Source organism: Nyctibius grandis, chromosome Z, assembly GCF_013368605.1.
Source record: "Nyctibius grandis isolate bNycGra1 chromosome Z, bNycGra1.pri, whole genome shotgun sequence".
Lineage (NCBI taxonomy): Eukaryota > Metazoa > Chordata > Aves > Nyctibiiformes > Nyctibiidae > Nyctibius > Nyctibius grandis.
This window is the reverse complement of record NC_090695.1, coordinates 53,812,349-53,818,605: the sequence shown is the minus strand read 5'-3', so window position 1 is coordinate 53,818,605 and position 6,257 is coordinate 53,812,349.

Sequence of the window (6,257 nt, the reverse complement as noted above, 5' to 3'; positions counted from 1 at the left end):
TTCTATACCTGAATTTAAAATATAGCAATACTAAAAATGTTAGCAACTTCACCGAGATTCCCTTTTTTGTCAAGTATGGAGACATTGCTGTGTAGCAATCCTTCCCATTCTTACAAGAATACGTTGCTATTCTGATGTGCCTAAGGGTTAAAAGTGACATAAGGTAAGCATCACCAGAGGATGCAGAAAGCAATGTGACTCTTATTTTGCTCATGGGTATGCTGGGATGTGAAGAAATTACAGGACCTGCTAAGTTCTAAATGAGCAATTCTCAAACTGAAGAGGGATCTGTGGACTCGGATCATGTTTTGCAGGAGTGCAATAAGCCCCATGGAAACTTACTCTAATCATTTTGGTTTTGTGTTCTCTCCTGTGCTCTCTCATACTGAGTTAAGGTCCCTGTAAAAATTCTGGGTTTTTTTCATCATCCAGGGGGTGAAATAACAGGGTTATTTCCTTTTTACTGTTCTCCATTCTTCATTTTCCCTTTTTGTACACTAATCTACCTTTTTTTTCCAACTAATGCAACTTACTATCTTTGCTTCTCCACTTTGATGTTTTAAGCTATTTAGTCTGATTTTAGGATCAGAATGAGCTAGGGACTAGATGTGCTCACTGACTTGTTTATCTGTCTTCATCATCCCTGTAAGACTGAAGGACTGAGGAAGAGAGCAGATAAGACACAAAACTATTACAGAAAAGAGAATCTAATAAAAATGTTAAAAACTGCTGAATTCTAGCTGAGTTTTCCTAATAAGTCTATTTGCATTTTTGTTCTTTTATTAAAAAACACACTTCTAAATGTGGCATTAATATCTCCTCCAGTTGATCTGTGCTAGACAAACGTTTTCAGTGTACTACAACGTTCTGAGTAAATTCCTGTTAGCAGTAACGTGCATAATTGTTTTGTTTATGATGCTTTAATTGTCATGGAACAAGAGAAAAATGGGTTGTTAGAAGAAAGAAACTGGAAAGGCACATAGAAACAAAGGTAGGGTACTGTACTAGAAAATACCAATGCTCTTCCAACACAATACGGAGAACAGGCAATATTGGGTAGTGCTCCTTCTTGTTCCCAGGAAAGCCTGAAACTAAGAACAAGGAAGGAATGCTGTGCCCTGAAGGAGCCAGCCTAGAGAGGAAGGTTAAAGAAGGATCACGTGACTTGCTCAAGGAGCTTCTGCTGGAGATGAGGAAAAGCAGAAAAATGCAGCAGGACTATCCCGTGGAGGACCAAGAGATAAGTGCCTTCCCACCTTGCCAGTTTTGAAAGTGTCCTAGATATCAGTACCAAAGCATACGCAGTTTGTCCAGGCTACTCTACCTCTAACTGTAGATTATAATGAAATACCAGAGCTGACATCTAAAGTCACAGGCTACACTGGGCTGGGAGAGGAATTGCACCCTTAGACCACATGCAGATTGGCAAGCTGCATATTCTGCCTGCTGAGGGCTGCATTTTGAAAGGAATTAAAAGAAAACAGCATGTAACAGGGTTATTTCCTTTTTACTGTTCTCCATTCTTCATTTTCCCTTTTTGTACACTAATCTACCTTTTTTTTCCAACTAATGCAACTTGCTATCTTTGCTTCTCCACTTTGATGTTTTAAGCTATTTAGTCTGATTTTAGGATCAGAATGGGCTAGGGACTAGATGTGCTCACTGACTTCTTTATCTGTCTTCCACACGATATGTCTTTTCATCCTGAGCTGTAGTCCGCTCCTAACATCCATCCAGAGTTCAAGGTTAGCCTCTGGCTTTAGCACAGGTGCATACTTCCTCCAGCAATCTGCTTAACTTGGAGTTTGAGTGGATGATCATGCCCAAGGGATGTGTAAATGTGTTACCTGGATCAGCTTGTTAAGCCTGTTTCAGTGCAGTGTTGCCTTAAGTAAACCATGCAGTCATGCCCTATAGCATGCGCTGTGCTTTACTACATGCTCATCCTGTGTGTATAACAATGTACATGTTATTGCCATTAAATCAATGATTACCGGTAAAGTTGTAAATCAGAAAATTATTTGAGTAAAGCACTGTAATGTTAGGAAAAGCCTAATGCAGATTTTTCTGTGCAGGCTTACCACAGCTCTCTATACATAAAGTACCCACGTGATCACCAACTTTCTCCACAGGTTTCCTACCTCCTCTGCAGGGTTCAGAGAACCTCACCAGGTTTTGGTTACCACACTTCATCCAAATCTTCTACTGAATGCATCTTATTAATTATTATAATTTCTTGTGCATCACTACATGTGCAGACCTTTCTACGGTGCTTCTCATTTAATAAAAAAAAAATCACAAACCCTGCCAGATTATTTTCAGAAGACCTTTGTGGTTATCTTTCCTTAACAATCAGGGAACAGAAACAAACATGGATTTAAGCCTAAATTTTCATTAACTTTGTGTGGCTGATTTGCTATACCTAAACCTTGCCTCAAAATATTTTAACTGTTTATGTTTCTCAGCATGGGTTATATAGTATTGGTTATACAGTATATCCACCATCCACCTGAGATAGAGGTCTGTGTGAGCTCTCCTGCTCACCTTGTTTCCCAGAGCGGGGGGAGTAGTGCTTGCATTGTCTCCTTGTAGCTTTTATGGAAGTTTGACCCAAAACAGCAGCTTGCAGCAACTGGGGGTGCTGAGCTCATATTGTTTACGAAAGTTAAGTCAGTGCTTTTCAGCCCCGTTCCCCGCTACTTCCATTAGCTGTCCTTTGTTGGAGATTTTAGTATAGAAACCGTTTATTGAAAGGCTGAGTGGAATTAATGCCTTCTTCTGACCTAGGCAAGCCTCAGACCAGCTCTCTTGCTTGCAGACTCCCCAGGCTCTGCTTCAGTCTTTATTCTAATTAACATAAGCTGCAAACACATGTTTATTGAGCTCTGGGTTTGGCCGGTTCTTGGCTTCTGAGAGTGTCCTCCTATTCAATGCAATTCTATCCTCCACTTTGGTCAGCTTCTCCAAGCAAAACTTTCTCCACCCGCAACTGTTGCTTTTCCTGTGCAATCTAGCTCCTCTTCTGAGACTCCTTTTTAACTATGCAAATGGCTGACCCTTTTTTTTATGTTCTGCTACCTTCTCTCCTTGTCCCAATGCAAAGAGACAACAAATATTATTTTCCAAATATCTTATGGTTGCCTTTCTGACTGACTGCCAAGGTTGACTGATAAGCAAAGATTAAAAGCCCATTTGACTACATCGCTGGGTGATTCTGCAGGTTGCCTGGAGCTGTGAGGTATTGCAGGCATGAGGTAAACATCTCAGTGCTATACCTGGCCCTCTTACTGTCCTAATGGCCCTTGCAGCTTGATGAGAGGCATTGCCAGCTTTGCCCTCAACACATCTGTGCATGCAAGTTCCCTGGAGGGACCTACATGTAGATTTATCTCTGGGGAAATATAACCTGATTGTGTCAGCTTTAAATAAACTTGCTTTGCTTGAGCTAATGGGTGAAAGGAGAGCAAAGAAATTAGAAAACATATAACAAGGTTCTAAGTGGGGAAAAAAGAAACCACAATGATACACAGTTCCAAATCCCACTTATGAACACATTTTTTCTTACATTTCTGTTCTGGCTAACCTAGAGTCTTTCAGCAATGTCTCAAAAACAGAGCAAGCAGAAATGTTCAAACGCATCTCTTCTCACTCTCCTGTCCTGGGGGCTTGGGAGCACTGTCTATAAACTTTTGTTACGTTCTTCAGTTAGTACATTTCTCCTATGTTAAGCAGCTTATTTTCCAAGAGCATTTCATAACTTTGGTAACATTTGACACATTTACATTTTCATTGTATCAGGGTTTTTTCCAGAAACCATGAATGGGCTAACAGTAGCATAGATGACATAAGGTGTCAAAGCGCATTTTCTAAACCACTTTTTTTTCTCCTAATCACTTGTAGGAGCTCCTGGTGCCACAACTGCATGGGAAAAAAAAAAGAAAGAAAAAGAAAAAAGAAAAAAAAAAAAAAGAGATGTAGCGGAGCAAGGAAGAACACTAGCAGGAAGAGTACCCTGATACCTGAAAGGGATGCAGATCATGTAACTTTTACAGAACCTCATTTGCCTACCCTTTCTGATAGGAACTGAACTCTGTGGAACGCTGAGCAATGGGATTTACCACTTTCAACTCAGACTCTTCCATCTGTCCTTCTGTATAGCCATATTAATGGTATTGTTAGTGCTTGACTTCCCTTCCTCTGCCAAAGTACTTCTGTAAGTCACACTGAAGTGAGCCACCCATCATCTCAAATATCACAGCAATAAAGGTAGTGGGGCAAAAGTCATTGTCAAATACCACTCCATGGAGTTTGCAGAAGAGAGGCATCAATATATGTAAATATGCTGCTTCTACTAAGATTGTGCTCTAAAGTCTTCTCATGATATTGCTCCTTTTATACCTGCTTGAATGCCCTTCCCTTGTACTTCTGGAGCTATCATGGAGTCTCTTTTTCTTTAACTTTGGAAAGGAGGCAAAGGATACATTTCTCACTTTCCATCCCTAACAGTTAAGAAAGGAGTTGTGAATATACATACTTCTTTTGTGTCTTCAGGGTAACATCGGGCTGGTGTCTTTGTTAGCTCCTTTCTTTATTCAAATGAGCCTGTAAGCACACTGAGTTAATATTAAAGTGCTTAATTTTGTGGCACAGCCAGAGCCAAAATTCCTCTAGACTGTATTTCTCTAGATTTTTTTCTTTGCTACTCATCTTTTTCTTCTAAAAAGATTGAAATTTGAACTGGGGAGTTGAATTGGCTCAGTACAAGGCCTGGTGGAATGCCAGAGGTAGAGCGGCAGAGGGAAGCATAAAACGTGACATACTCCTTTTGGTCCTTCCCACAAGTTATACTGTCTAAATTCACTACAATTAAGCTGCTCCAGGCTGGTGCAGCTATCATCCCATCATCCTTCCCATCATCTGTTCTTATCCTCCCTCCTCTGCCGATACTGACCTAGCTGGTTTTGCTGGTTCTGGTACCTAAAGTAGAAAACTATTCACTGCTTTATACGTAATTTTTTCCTACCGGTTCTGTCCCCCGCAGCTCCCTATGATCCAGTGCAGAGGAGGATGGAACTGCAGCTAGTGGCAACCTCAGTGACACTGCTGTCAGTGGAACGGAAACGCGGAAACGCGGTTCGAGGGAGCTCAGGCACTTTGGTGAAGAAGGGGCGGGGAGAGGACACGGCGAGAAATGCTTTAAATATTCACTTCTAATCGACATCAAAGGCGGCGGCAGCAGCTACCGGCCTGCAGCGGGTGTGGCAGAGCCGCCTCAGCACCTGCATCGGAGAGAGCAGGGGTACCCTCTGCCGGCTGCCGCTGAGGTGACTGTCCGTGCATGCCGACCCGGAGACGTTTTTGTTTGGTGCATCTTCCTCCTCCTCTCGTCGTCGCTGCAGTTAAAAAGTTTTCTGTTCTTGGTTATTCACAGTACGAGGTTTAAGTATCTCCAAGCACTAAACTTCATGGCTTCAGCCTAAAGCGTCGGTGGTAACGAAAGCGAATTAACGGAAACAGTGCGAGAGGCTTCGCGGTTCCCTTCCAGGCCTGCGACGTTTCAAAACACCGCCCCCTCCCGAAGCGCGTTCAACGCGCTGATGAGGCGGCCGGAGCGAAGCCTGACCCGAGGGAAGCCGAAAACCTCACGCGCAATTGCGGGGCTCGCCGAGCACGGGAAACCCGCCCCAAGGGGCGCGGCGCCCAGCGCGGCCGAGGGCAGCGGGGACAGAAGGGCGAGCGCAGGGGACCGCCGCGCCGCGGCGGGCCTCGCCTCAGCGGCCACAGCGACCGCTCTCCTGCCTGCCGCCACCGGAGGCCGCAGCCTGCGCAGGCCGGCAGTAACAGGCCGCCACCGGAGGCCGCAGCCTGCGCAGGCCGGCAGTAACAGGCCGCCACCGGAGGCCGCAGCCTGCGCAGGCCGGCAGTAACAGGCCGCCACCGGAGGCCGCAGCCTGCGCAGGCCGGCAGTAACAGGCCACCACCCGCGGCCGAGATGGCGGCGCTACAGCTGGCGTGACGAGCCGTGCCCTGCCGTGCCGTGCCGCACCCCGCCCCGCCGCTGCGGGGGGCGGCTCTCCCCGCGCGCACGCGATGATGACGCCCCAGGCTGGCCGCAGCGCCCATTGGCTGCCTCCCGCCATCACCCGAGGGGCCCGTTCCCTCAGTAGCTCTCCAGCCGATTGGCTCGCCGCGTCAGGCCGCGCCGCCGCGCGGGAGGACCCCCCAGCCGCCGGCGCGAGGCGATTGGCGGAGGAAGC